The sequence below is a fragment of the Euprymna scolopes genome, chromosome 5, assembly GCF_053919585.1.
Source record: "Euprymna scolopes isolate OS-2025 chromosome 5, ASM5391958v1, whole genome shotgun sequence".
Taxonomy (NCBI): Eukaryota; Metazoa; Mollusca; class Cephalopoda; order Sepiida; family Sepiolidae; genus Euprymna; species Euprymna scolopes.
In genome coordinates, this window is record NC_136486.1 from 37,180,100 (window position 1) to 37,194,223 (window position 14,124).

Below are 14,124 nucleotides of genomic sequence, written 5' to 3' on the forward strand. Positions count from 1 at the left end.
ATATTTTTGTTTTAAGATAGTGTGATAAATTTAATTTAATTCAAGAATAAAAATAAAAAAAAATAGTCCAATTTTTTCACAAATATGACAAAATTAATTAAATTTAAAAAAAAATAAAAATCATTAGCACGGTTGGGGTTCGAACCCACGTGGACACATGTCCATTGTATCATAAGCCCAACGCCTCAATCACTCGGCCATCGTGCTGGACGTTAAAAGAGTCCACAATTAGTTTTATCAATAAGCTGTGCTTATTAATAAAACATTATGAACGCATATGTTTGTGAATAAGTGATTTAGGTGAAGTAAACTAAACACCTCTATAACTTAGTGGTTTAGGGCACTGGTTCCGTAAACCAGGAGTCGTTAGGTCGAATCTCGATGGAGGCAGTGGCCAGACATAAACTATTTTTTTCCGTTTGAATTTGATTTGATTTTCTAATTAATGACATCTCTATATTAATACGATAGTGTGTTTGGTATTTTGTGTGTCACGCTTACATCTTTATTCTTCCGAGTGACTCTTCATAAAATATTATGACCTTCCAGTTCTGGAAATAAATAATTTTACCAAGAATTTTCGAATCTACCTGATTATACTCAAATTGTCTAAGCTGATGCACCCAACTTATATGGATATATATTAGTGTTGTGCCGATGAATCGGAATCGGAATCGGGAATCGGTTAAATCGGTAATTTTCGGGGAATCGGAATCGGAATCGGAATCGGAAAAATTTGTGCATAATTTCCGATTCCAAAATCGATTCTTTGAATATTTTTCAAAAGTTAATTTTCAATTGCTTGTACCGATTATAAATATTTATTTCTTTTAAACTATTAGTAAAACTAAACTCTATAGATCTACGTACTCGTTATAGAATGAAGTTCTCATAACAAAATCACGTAATTTCATTAAATAGTTTTTGTTTTACGCTCCCTTGACAAATTATCGCAGTTTTTTTAGGAAGATTCCGAATTTCCCAAATCGTTTTTACGGCATAAAATAAAAACTATTTGATGAAATTTCGTGATTTTTTTATGAGAACTTCATTCCATAACGAGTACGTAGAATATATATATTTTTTTATTTTTCGTTTTTTAACATAGTGTAAACTGCACAAGCACCCTTTTTTAATACGTGAAGACAGTTTAGAGCTTCATCCTAGATCTAAAAATAATTTGGTTTTTAGTGGGTTTACAAATATCGTCCAAAAGTAGAATTTCAATGAGGGGGGACTTTTAAATGTAAATATAATTTCTTTTTCAATCTGAAAAATTTCTAAATGTTTTCTCTTTATCTATTTTATCCAGACTTTGATAAATTCATTGTGAGATATTCATGTATATTTTTAACTTTTCCGAAACCCGAGAAAAATGCGACGGTGTCAGACAATGTGGCTCCAGGAAAATAAAATAAAACTCTATTCGTTTGAAATCTTTTCATATTAAACTCCTTGAGAAATTTGGCAAGTGGGTGTGAAAAAGTATTGTTGTCGAAACCAACGGCGTCGAAGGTGTTAATTACCCCATAATACTTTCAACTCAACTTTTGAGTGAGATTGGCGGGCTTCAGCGAGGCCTCCGTGATATATATATATATATATATATATATATATATATATATATATATATATATATATATATATATATATATATATATATATATATATATATATATATATATATATATATATATATAATAGACGGTCAGTTTCACAAATAAATATAACGTAACATGAGCTGTAGTGTGTTACCAATTTTAAATTATGTGCGCTTATTGGGGATAGGGTGTCTACTTTTTAAGGTTTTACAACGTTGCAAACCGAACTTAATTTAGTGGGAAACACTTTAGTTAATATCCATAAAGAATTAGGATGGCCAGAAATGATGATCATTTTACGTTAAATTTATATTCGAAACTGATCTTACACTCTAAATTCTAAATGATCGCTTTTCTTTCCGCCAATTAAAAAAATGTTCTAACACGTAATCTATAAAAGTAATATTTCATTTTGGAATAGGGATTTAGCTGCGAGAGAAAGCACAGAAAGCTCACGCAATCTCACGTTAAAAATGGTTTTCATAATAGTAATATTATTATTTAGAAATTCGTTCGTAACAATGAGATGTGGCTTTGCTAAGTGGCGTTGTTAAATATATTGTTCTTACATCGTTTTCTTATTTTGCCTACCAATCTTCGAATATTTTCCACTATTCATGTAAGTAGCATGTTATACAGTAAATACGAACTGGTACAATATAGCTTTGTTTTAAAATCAAAATAAATGTTTTGTTGTGTTACAATTTTTAATCAATTACAAGGCAAACATTTGAGATAAAATATACGCGGACATTAACCAGGGGTTTATGTAATAATTTGAAAATTTACGAAAAAACAAACAAAAAAAATCTCTAATTAAATATGTATAAATTTTACAAGAATCGGAATCGGAATCGGGAATCGGATCGGAATCGGAAATTTTGAACGGAATCGGAATCGGAATCGGGAAAAATTTTGGCATCGTCCCATCACTAATATATATATATATATATATATATATATATATATATATATATATATATATATATATATATATATATATATAATCACAACTTTATAATATACTAGCAGGCTTCTCAGCATTGCCCGCTCGTAATATACGCTTAAATATGATATTTTGTTTAATGCAAATTTCGTATTTATTATTAAACTAGCAGTGCTACCCGGTATTGCTCGGGACCGGATAAAACAATGAGAAAAATGAAGTTACTTTTGAACATACCTATTATTTTTAGAATAGAGGAATTCCAATGAGATAACGGTTTAGGAAAAATCATATTACTGGCATGCACATGTTTCAGTTTCTCTATTAATTAAAATGTAATATTTATGTGAATTTGACGACCGGGAAACGACGAGCGGCCTGCTTGTAAATAAATAAATGAGACATGAAATAAGAGTGTATGATATACATCAGAACTGGAGGAGGGAATGACTGGGAGGTTGATATTCTGATAGCAGAAGAGATACTACGCTATCTTCTACTTGAAGTAAAGATTGGAAAAAGATACCAGATTAATCTGAAATAGAAAACTGTATTAATCTTTAAATATAGCCATTGAAGAGTGTCAGCATCAGACAACAGATACCAAATCTCTATTAGTAATAATTACATATATATATCTATAATATAAAGCTGAACGTCTGTGTGTGTGTGTGTGTGTGTGTGTGTGTGTGTGTGTGTGTGTGTGTGTGTGTGTGTGTGTGTGTGTGCGTCTGGTCACGAATAGGCTCCTATATGGTTGACTATTATAGAAAACTGATCACATATAATGATAGATTATCGAGACACAAGAATGGGTATGTTTGATCTGGCATGATGATGATTCATTAAAATTGTGGGGTCCGCGTACGCGCCTGGTCCACAAAGTATGAAAATAAAAAATGTTCAATTGAAAAAAAACGTTTACAAGTGTTTTTGATATAGATGTACATCATAATATTTTGATAATTATGTTTTAACTTAAATAGGGATGGTATAATTAAATTGTGGGGTCTGCATTCGCGCCTGGCCTCCATGGAATGGAAATAGGCACAAACTCGTGAATTTGAACTTCTATTTCCTTTTTTCGTTTCCATTTGATGTGATTTTCAAATTAACCACATTTATATAATAATGCCATAGTGTGTGTAGTATTTTGTTTGTATGTTTTTCTTTCTTTTTTTATAAATATATTTACCAAGAATTCTGCATAAGTTTTGGTTTCGATTTCGATTAAAGCTTAAGGAACTCAAGTTTTATGTATGCGCATATTTTTCTTTCTTCCTAAGTTTGGATTTCGGTGTCGATTAAAGCTGATGCACCCAACTTCTACGCATATATATTTTTATTTTTGAAAACCCTACTTCATAATATACTAGCTGGTCTGCCGGTAATATACGCTTAAATAGTATATTTTATCAATGCACAATACGTATTTATTATTATATTATTTTGGATCAAATATATAGTAATGATGTAAAAAGTTGGACAAAATAGCTCGTTCGTCACCAGTGGGAATCGAAACCAAAATGTTTAGCTTTCGATTTTCTTTTAAATTTGCCGTTAATGCCTAAGCTATGAAGGTAGGTTTGCGGCAAGCCTAAAAAATTAGAACATGAATCAATTGCTATTACGTTAAACATGCTTATTCGCAATGCCATCATTGGACCATAACCTCGAAACTCTTAAAATTTTCACACTTTTCACCGATTTTTCCCGCCTGAAGCCTATATAAAAAGTTTCGCACTAGTTCGAATACCCAATATATTAAGTTTCATGGCTGTAGAACAAAAACTGACAGAGTAGTTTCGTAGGTAAATTTTTAAAATAAATATATATACGCATACATAAATATATATAGAAAGACGTTTGTGTTTACGATAACCTTTTTACTCAAATATTACGCAAGTATAAATCATATAGAATATCTGTATGAATGCAATTACCAGTAATAGTTAACTAACGTTGGTCATCCCATAAGAACACCGAAAGAAAAACTAATAAGGAATTAATTTAAATACATGTATTTAAAAATATGCAAATTATCTAGATCTTTTGTAGATTAATGCAATTCCACAACACATGTATAAGTAAGTTGTACTTCCTTTTTAAATAAATAGAAAAATTGTTTTTAATGTGAAAAAGTATAGGAGTATAGATAAGAATCGATAACAAATTGACTCTATGTATACGAAATCTGGATGAATTAAAATATCATATTTAAGCGTATTTTACAACCGGGCTACGCCGGGCGTCCCTGCTTCCTTAGATAAATACTTTTATCATTTAAACAAAAGAGTTATAATAATATGGGGGCGTCTCCAGTTACGATGAACATCCACAGAATGCCAACATCAATATATTACACATGAAAGAATTCACTGTGGAATTTCCGCATGTCTCGCTTGTGTTAAATTATTAGAATTTATAAAGTTTGTATCGCAACATTTACACAATCTACTACGGAATGTTTAGTGGTTTGACCAGTAGATAAGCATCAACTAATTGGATTATTGTGATAATTGCGCCTATCCTGATTTTTAGTATCGCAACGACGTTTCGGTCGAATTAACCTACGACTTTCTTCAAATGTAATCGAATTCGGAAATCTGTACGGAATTTTTTACCCTTTATATCATCCAACCTGCTACATGCATTCGTTTCGTCAAACATGTTGAGATAAAAAAAAATCTTTAGTAATTCACAATTGTATTCAGAAAGTTGTTTATAATTTGCAAACCTCAATTATTTATCAGTAAAAAAAAAAGAATAAAATTCGTTAGCACGAGTGGGGTTCGAACCCACGCGGACATATGTCCATTGGAACTTAAGTCCAACGCCTTAACCACTCGGCCATCGTGCTGCCTATTTAATTAACTCAAAACCACTTTTATCAATAACCTATGGCTATTAATAAAACTTTATGAACGGATATGTTTGTGAATAAGCAATTTAGGTCAAGTAATCTAAACACAGTTACTGAAGATATGAGCATCCATAGCTCAGTGGTTTAGAGCACTGGTCTCGTAAACCAGGGGTCGTGAGTTCGAATCTCACTGGAGGCAGCTGTCGTCATTAAGCCTATGTTTTACTTGTGTTTTATTTTTAATTAACGACCTGTTAAACTATATTCTAGGAAATTGGAATTTATCACGTTTGTCTTGTAACATTTACACAAGCTGCGATAAAATGTTTAGTCTTGTGACTAGCAGGTAAACATCAACTATTTGGATTATTAGTACTATTGTTCCTATCCTGACTTTTAGTCTCACAACATTTTGGTCGAATTAACCTACGACCTTCTTCAAGTGTATCTTATTGAATTCGCTAATCTGTACGGAATTCCGTATCATTTATATAATCCAACCTGATGCATGCTTTTGTTTCGTCAGACATGTTAAGATAAGAATCATTAGTATTTCGCAATTGCATTCAGAAAGTTGTACTTAATTTACAAACCTCAATTGTTATCCATATTTAAGTATAAGAATACCGCATATCAGCACACCTGCCTTATCGCCTACAAAGATGGGGATATATCATTTAAAATTATACCTTCACAATGGATTTTTTTCAAACAAAGAAAATAAAATTGCGGATTATCAAAGCTTATTCCGAAAACCATTACACCTGGTTCCGAATAGGCATATGGACTCAACTTTTGGGTCGTTCTGTCTTAAACCAACTGTCCGCTCAACTCCCACTTTTCGTTCTCCTCTTCTAGTGATGGTGGTGGTGGTTACTGTCTTTAACCTCATCTCTTTCTGTTCTCCGGAGATCTCTTCACGTTTTGCTGATACTGGTACTTCGTCATCGGTCACTGTTAGTTTGTTTCGTGTTTTACTGCTGCAGAAGTCTATATAGAACTGTTTCTATTCATAGAACTTTTATGTGGAACCCATCTAAGATAATTATTTTCACACAAAGTCCGATCCCAGCGTTACTTTCTCATTAAATAAGACATTTACATTTTCGAATAAAGAGAATATCTGTTGGGTGGGGTTGCTCTGGCCAGATATATTTGAACATGTTCACACTAAAAAAAAACTTTAAAATGGGTTTACAGGTAAATCAAATAATCGTCGAGAAATGCTTATTAAGTATGTTATGATGTATTTAATGTACCGACACTTTAATTAACATCAAAGCGAAATCACTCTAGAATGCGAGGTATGAAATTAGTTTTAAATATAAAAATGAATCCAAAAGTATATGATACTATTTCCAGAATTCGAGGTAGTAAACTATCTTTAAATTTAAGAATTATTCCAAAAGATAAAGATAATACTTTCTGTGGAAATAAAATTTTGAGATTTGTCGCACTGTGTAACGTTTATTTCCTAAAATTTACTTCGAATTAATTAAATTTCAAAATATTTATAAAACAATGATAATAAATATTTTTTGCCTCTAGGGTATTTTTACAATTTTATTTTACGAAATTGTGAGCAATTTAATTCTTCAATAAATGGAACGAAATACTCTGAATATACACAAACACAAAAAATTAAATCATTGGCACGAGTTGGGTTCGCACATACTGGAGGCAGTTGTCAATAATAACTCTATACTTTTAATTGCGTTTCAAATTGTTTAGATTTTTAAATTAACGACGTATTTAATTAATGAGGTATTTTATGATTTATTTGATGTGACGATACTTTAAGTAACATCAGAGTGGAAATGCTCTAACGTGCGAAGAATGAAATTATCTGAAAATTGAGAAATAAATCCCAAGTACAAAGCTTTTACTTCCAGTGGAAATGTAATTTTAACAGTTGTCGCAATGTGTAAACTTTAATACTTAAACTTTACTTTTCTTACAAAGCAATGAGAAACTGTAAAACTTCAAAATGTGGTCTAGTAAAACTACTTAATTTGTTTTTTGTTTGTGTGTTTGTTTTTCTTTTTCTCGGTGATTTTCTTTTTCTTTTTTGTTTCGCTTAAAAGTAATGTCTGCTTTTTGTCTATATTTTGATTTATTTATTTATTTATTTTTATTTATTTATTCTTGTTTAAAAGTAATGCATCCTATTGTTTATTTAATTATTTATTTATTTTTACATAAAGTAATGCCTCCAATTTTTTAAACCGTATTGTTGACATTTAACCTTTAAAGAATACTCTTAAATATTGGGCGAGTAAATCCACTACTATATACGAATATGGGTCGAGAATGAATGTTCAGTATGGTTGGGGGCCACTAGGTTTACTCAAGAATAATTTCCCCTTACTTTTAGGAATTGATAGAAATTGATGCGATTTCAAATGCATCAGACAGAGGGAGAGAGCGAAGGGGAGGGATATCAGGCTCGAGGAAGAGCTAGAACTCTTAATATGTAGTTTTTAAAATGTGGTGATAAAATATAATTAGTGATTGTCGATCTTTCTCTGTCTCCTCCAACCCTTGTGGTCAGTGATATGGAACCAAGATCGAAGCGAATAAACCTCCTCTGCCTTTAGCATTTTCTTTTTACATTATTTATTTATTTTTATTTCGAGATACAGAAGAACCTATTGTAGGTGGCGTTTTCTCAGTCTGTAAAGGCGCGTACAACAATAATCAAATAATAAGGTAGGATAATAAACATTCATGCATGCCACAAGGCTTAAATGCTGTTAGGATTGAGGATAAGTAGGGATGGAATAAAGTAAACGCATTATCCACCACTGGATAATAGACACAAATAGTCGCCAATCTTACATAGTATATGTGTTCCAAAAGTAATGCCTCCTACTTTTTATTCCACCCGAATGGATCAAAAAGGATTTCAAATTTCATTGTCATAATGACTAAATTAATGTATTCATTGTTTGAAAGTTTCATCACTCTGTTGCCGATATTGATAGTGTAATATTTTTAGGAAGCAAGTTCGGTCATGGACATGAGTCAGAAGCAGACATGCGTTATTAAATTTCTCCATGCAGAAAATATTGAACCGATCAACCTTCGCCGATGCAGTTGATATCAACACATTTAGATGGGTTCGTTGATTTCAGCGTGGTGACAAAAATGTGAGTGACAAAGTGCTTTCCAGACGGTTACGACGTTTACGTCTCAAAAGAAACTGACAAACGTTCATTGAGAATAGTACTCACTATGTAGAAAATATATTCTGAAACACAAAAGATCGCTCGATTTAATAGTACCACTCCCGTCTTCGACGAATCTCAACGTTTTAGTTTTTTAGTTAAAAAATAAGAGGACATACTTTTTAAACGACTCTCGTCTGTCTGTGAGGTATAAAAAGGTTAAAATTATCAAAAAAAAACATGTATTTTTTTTTTTAGTGCAGTGCGATATTTTTATGACTAGATAAAAATGCAGCAAAATACCTTTTAAAAATACCTAGATTTAAGCGCTAATAAAATGAAAGTTTAGCATTGTTTCATATTGAAATTAGTATCAATTTATCACTTTTTTTTTCTTAAAAGTAATGTCTCCTATTTTTCTATCTTTTTATTTATTTATTTTTATTTATTTATTCTTGTTTAAAACTAATGCCTCCAATTTTTTAAACCTTATTGCTTACATTTAACCTTTAAAGAATACTCTTAAATATTGGGCGAGAATGAATGTTCAGTATGGTTGGGGGCCACTAGGTGAACTCAAGAATAATTTCCCCTTATTTTTTAGGAATTGATAGAAATTGATGTGACTTCAAATGCATCAGAGAGAGGGAGAGACGGGGGAGGGGAGAGAATATAAGGCCCGAGGAAGCGCTAGAACTCTTAATATGTAGTTTTTAAAATGTGGTGATAAAATATAATTAGTGATTGTCGATCTTTCTCTGTCTCCTCCAACCCTTGTGGTCAGTGATATGGAACCAAGATCGAAGCGAATAAACCTCCTCTGCCTTTAGCATTTTCTTTTTACATTATTTATTTATTTTTATTTCGAGATACAGAAGAACCTATTGTAGGTGGCGTTTCCTCAGTCTGTAAAGGCGTGTACAACAATAATCAGATAAAGGTAGGATAATAAACATTCATGCATGCCACAAGGCTGAAATGCTGTTAGGATTTACGATAAGTAGGAATGAAGTTAAGTAAACGCATTATCCACCACTGGATAATAGACACAAATAGTCGCCAATCTTACATAGTATATGTGTTCCAAAAGTAATGCCTCCTATTTTTTATTCCACCCGAATGGATCAAAAAGGATTGCAAATTTCATTGTCATAATGACTAAATTAATGTATTCATTGTCTGAAAGTTTCATCATCCTGTTGCCGATATTGACGGTGTAAAATTTTTAGGAAGCAAGTCCGATCATGGTCATGAGTAAGAAGCAGACATGCGTTATTAAATTTCTCTGTCATCATTTTTATGGCAAATGCTCGACTGAGCTCCTATCTGTGATCTTTCCTGTAAAACATTCGCAACAAACACTCGTCTAGCTGCAACAACAACCAACGATTTCTTTCATTTCTATCTGTGCATAAAACCATGAACAATGTTTGTTTTTTTTTCTAGAACTACCTGTTTGTGCAATACATTACCACCGGGCAGCTTCCCAGCTGACTACGAACTTATTTTATTTTTAGTTTAATATAAACAAGTTTTTGTTGAGACGTCCTCTTAAATAAGCAAACACTACCTAACTTCCACCATTACTGATCATTTCTGTGTTGTCGCAATGGCCACCTGGCACTCAATAACTATTATCTGCAAGTGGCCTAATGACTTTCATAAAAATACAAAATGTATATATCTATAAAAGTTAAAATGTGTGTGTGAGGACAATTCTAAGCCCATATATACAGCAAATTGTCACCTACAGACTTGAAATTTGGTAGATACGATATTCAGACATGTGGAAAAAGTTTTAATCGGTTTTCATCCGGAAAAAGGGCTCATAAGAGGTCAAAATTTAAAAATTAGTACGTGGGAGTCATCGGATTTTTATCTATCTGCTAACTGTTATACGAATGCGCAAGCGTGAAGAGTCTACATTATAGATTTCTAGGAATCACCACGGCGTTGTGTAAAACGGCAACATTGTACACATTAACAACAACGTCATAATTCCGCGCGCGCGTGTGTGTGTGTGTGTGTGTGTGTGTGTGTGTGTGTGTGTGTGTGTGTGTGTGTGTGTGTGTGTGTGTGTGTGTGTGAATTTCTATGAATGGGCATTCGCGTTTTAATGGTTAATGGAAGTGATGTTTTTGTTTGTTTGTTTTTTGTTCTTGTTTTGTTTTGTTTTTGTTTTGTTTTGCTTTTTTTGTTGTTTTTTGGGTTTTTTTTTTTTTAATATTAATAAAAACAATACAAGACTTACCTTTTGTAAAACAAATAGATTTTTATTTACGAACTACACAGATGAAATATAATAAACCAAATATAATTTTTAAAAAAAGGTTCCAAAATAAAGAGCAACCTCTATCAATTTAAATAATAAAATCAAAATTAATTTTTTTAGGCCGATTAGGATTTGCAATTTTTAATGTCTCAAGAGTTATATATTAAAACTTTTTTGTATACGTTTTTATTCTTGGAAACGTGTTATACAAAATTTGTTTAAACTTCATTTCGCGTTATATTTCAATTTAATATAATTTAAAGCTTTTTAAAAATAATTATTTTTTGTATTCTGTTTTTTTTTTCTGTTTTTTTTTTTGTTTTTGTTATTTTTTGTTTGTTTTGGTTTTTGTTTTTGTAATCCAAACAATTATATTACCAAGAAAAAATTATCAACAAAAAGTGTTTTTTTAACATAATAATATTGATTTTATGTCTAATTTTATTTTCAACGTTAAAGTAAGTGAAAAAAATAGTTATATATATATATATATATATATATATATATATATATATATATATATATATATAACTATTTTTGAATTATTTGATCTTATCCGCTTTCAACAATGTTGAAATTTTAGTGACCTACATTTATTTTGTTTAGTTTTCGTGAGATGAAACATGGGGGGGGGGGTAGAACACCTAAAAATATTTCCTCTAATATATTTTACAAAACCTTCCGTTATTATATAAGTCTATTTGATAATGAATAAATATCGAAAATTTCAACAAGATATGTCTAGTATCTGATTTTTGATAGGATTTTTAAACATCGGTATGTTTACGGCTTAAAAAACATCATTACATAGGAACATTGTTTGAAAGCGTCGATAATGTACACGCGATTTTGTTTCGCATTTTCATTATTTTCGTATGCTGTGATTCTTTTTTTGAATATTCTTTTTTTTGAATATTAGCAGTTTATTTTCCGCGTCTTCTTTTAAATGGTATAAAAATTATGATGATAATATTAAATTAAATTACAGTTACATCGTGTTACATATAGGGGTTAAAACTGTGGCGCGCGGAGGAGGTACCTACAGATTTCTTATGTTAAATATAAGAGGTTGGGAAACACTATTTACAGATCGTGTAACACTGCTCTAATGGTTACCGTATTTGACTTTCTGATTTTAGGTTTAGGTTTCGATCTCAGTTCGAGTATTTTTTTCTATTTATTTTTACTTCCAAAAAGTGAACGATTAAAATTTTTTTGTTTTTTAAAGTAAAATACTCACATGCACGTGTCTCAGTTTGTGTATGCATTAATTACTCCAATCTCTGGTCCCCCCTCGCCAATCTTTCACGAAAAACACCCGCCTAGCTGAATCCACTGCGAAAGATTTCCCCCACTCTATATCTGTGCCTAAATCAAAACGTTGATTCCATGAACAACGCTTCTTTCTTAGAACTGCACGCCTGTGGAACTCTGTTTCGTCTGCCTGCTTCCCACCGGACTACAACTTGGATGTCTTCAAGTCCAACGTTAACAAATTCCTAATGAACCGCACCCTTAAGTAAACACTTCATCAAATCTCCACACTAACGTAATGTAATTGCAATAACCCTTATCCCTGAGTGGCTTCCGGGCCTTGATAAGTGGTGATCACTGTGTAAAAAAAAAAAATTAAAATATAACATTCATGCGTATTTTACGACTGGGCAACGCCGGGCGACCTGCTAGTAAATAAATAAATGAGATATAAAATAAGAGTATATGATATGCATAAAACATTGAGGAGGGAATGTCTGGGAGGGCAGTATTCTACTAGCAGAACAGATACTACGCTATCTTCCACCTGGATTGAAATTTGAAAAGATGTCACATTAACCTGAAATAGAAAACTGTATTTATCATTAAAATTAGCCATTGAAGAGTTTCAACATCAGACAAACAGATATCAAATCTCTATTAGAAATAATATTAAACGCTGCATTATTAAACTGTCAAAGTATTTAAATGTAAATACATGTTTATTCACATTTAAATAATTATATACTACTATATATATATATATATATATATATATATATATATATATATATATATATATATATATAAAAATTCGTGTTCCTGTCTGTTTGTGTTTGTTTGTTTGTTCACAATTTGATTAACATATACAAAAGGTCCATTACTTTAATATTTCATTTATTTCTATATATAGTATGGTTCGTTTAAAATATACGATTAAGAGGTTACCTCATTGCATATATATTAAGGGAAATCGATTTTATTGAATAACTGTATATTAGTTCAAATTTTTAGAGAGAGGGTTATTTTAAGTGTTCTATTTAAGATTGTTATTTCATCAACTTTAAATAATAACTATATTGATAATATATTTAATTTAATTAATTTGGAATTATTATTTCCGACATCGATTAATTTTAGAAACGGGTAATGTTATTTCCCCTGACGAACTTATTTTATATATTCCGAAGTTCGAAAGATGAAAAATATTATATAAGTTGTTAATCGCAATAGGTTTCTGGCGTGAACAAATAATTTCTGGTAGACAAAAAGATGTTTTGCTTTATTTTTAAATATTAAAATAAATAAATAAATAAAACATTTACGAATAAATGAAACGACCTCATTTGTTTTTTATTATTCTTGAAACGACTATACGGAGTCTTTGAGATCACCCATGCTATAATGTTAGTACATATAAATATATATATATATATATATATATATATATATTTATATACATATATATATATATATATATATATATATATATATATATATATATAAACCAATAACAATAAATATTATTACGCTCCGTAGGTACTTTCATAATTTTGTTTTAAGAGAGTGTGATAAATTTAATTCAAGAAAAAAATGTTTGTAAATAGTCCATTTTTTTCACAATTACAACAAAATTAATTCAATTTGAAAAAATTAAAATCGTTAGCACGAGTGGGGTTCGAACCCACGCGGACACATGTCCATTGGAACTTAAGTCCAACGCCTTAACCACTCGGCCATCGTGCTGGACGTTAGAAGAATCCACAATCCGTTTTATCAATAATCTATGCCTATTAATAAAACATCATGAACGCATATGTTTGTGAAGAAGTGATTTAGGTCAAGTAAACTAAACACTTGCGGTTATGGCGTCTACCTTTATAACTTAGTGGTTTAGGGAACTGGTTCTGTAAACCATGAATCCCGAGTTTGAATCTCGATGAAGGCAGTGGCCAGACTTAAACCAGTTTTCCTTTTTCCGTTTCAATTTGATATGATTTCCTAATTAATGACATCTCTAT

At 31.0% G+C, this 14,124-nt stretch overlaps 3 non-coding genes across 3 annotated transcripts; 1 reads left to right on the forward strand and 2 right to left on the reverse strand.

Moving 5' to 3' along the window:
- Positions 1-5,324: 5,324 nt before the first annotated feature.
- Trnal-uaa (transfer RNA leucine (anticodon UAA)) lies at positions 5,325-5,407 on the reverse strand. The gene has a single exon. It is a non-coding gene; the product is annotated as a tRNA-Leu (tRNA).
- A 128-nt stretch (positions 5,408-5,535) lies between these two features.
- Trnat-cgu (transfer RNA threonine (anticodon CGU)) lies at positions 5,536-5,609 on the forward strand. Its single transcript has one exon. It is a non-coding gene; the product is annotated as a tRNA-Thr (tRNA).
- Positions 5,610-13,766: 8,157 nt separating this feature from the next.
- Trnal-uaa (transfer RNA leucine (anticodon UAA)) lies at positions 13,767-13,849 on the reverse strand. Its single transcript has one exon. It is a non-coding gene; the product is annotated as a tRNA-Leu (tRNA).
- Between the last annotated feature and the right edge of the window lie 275 nt (positions 13,850-14,124).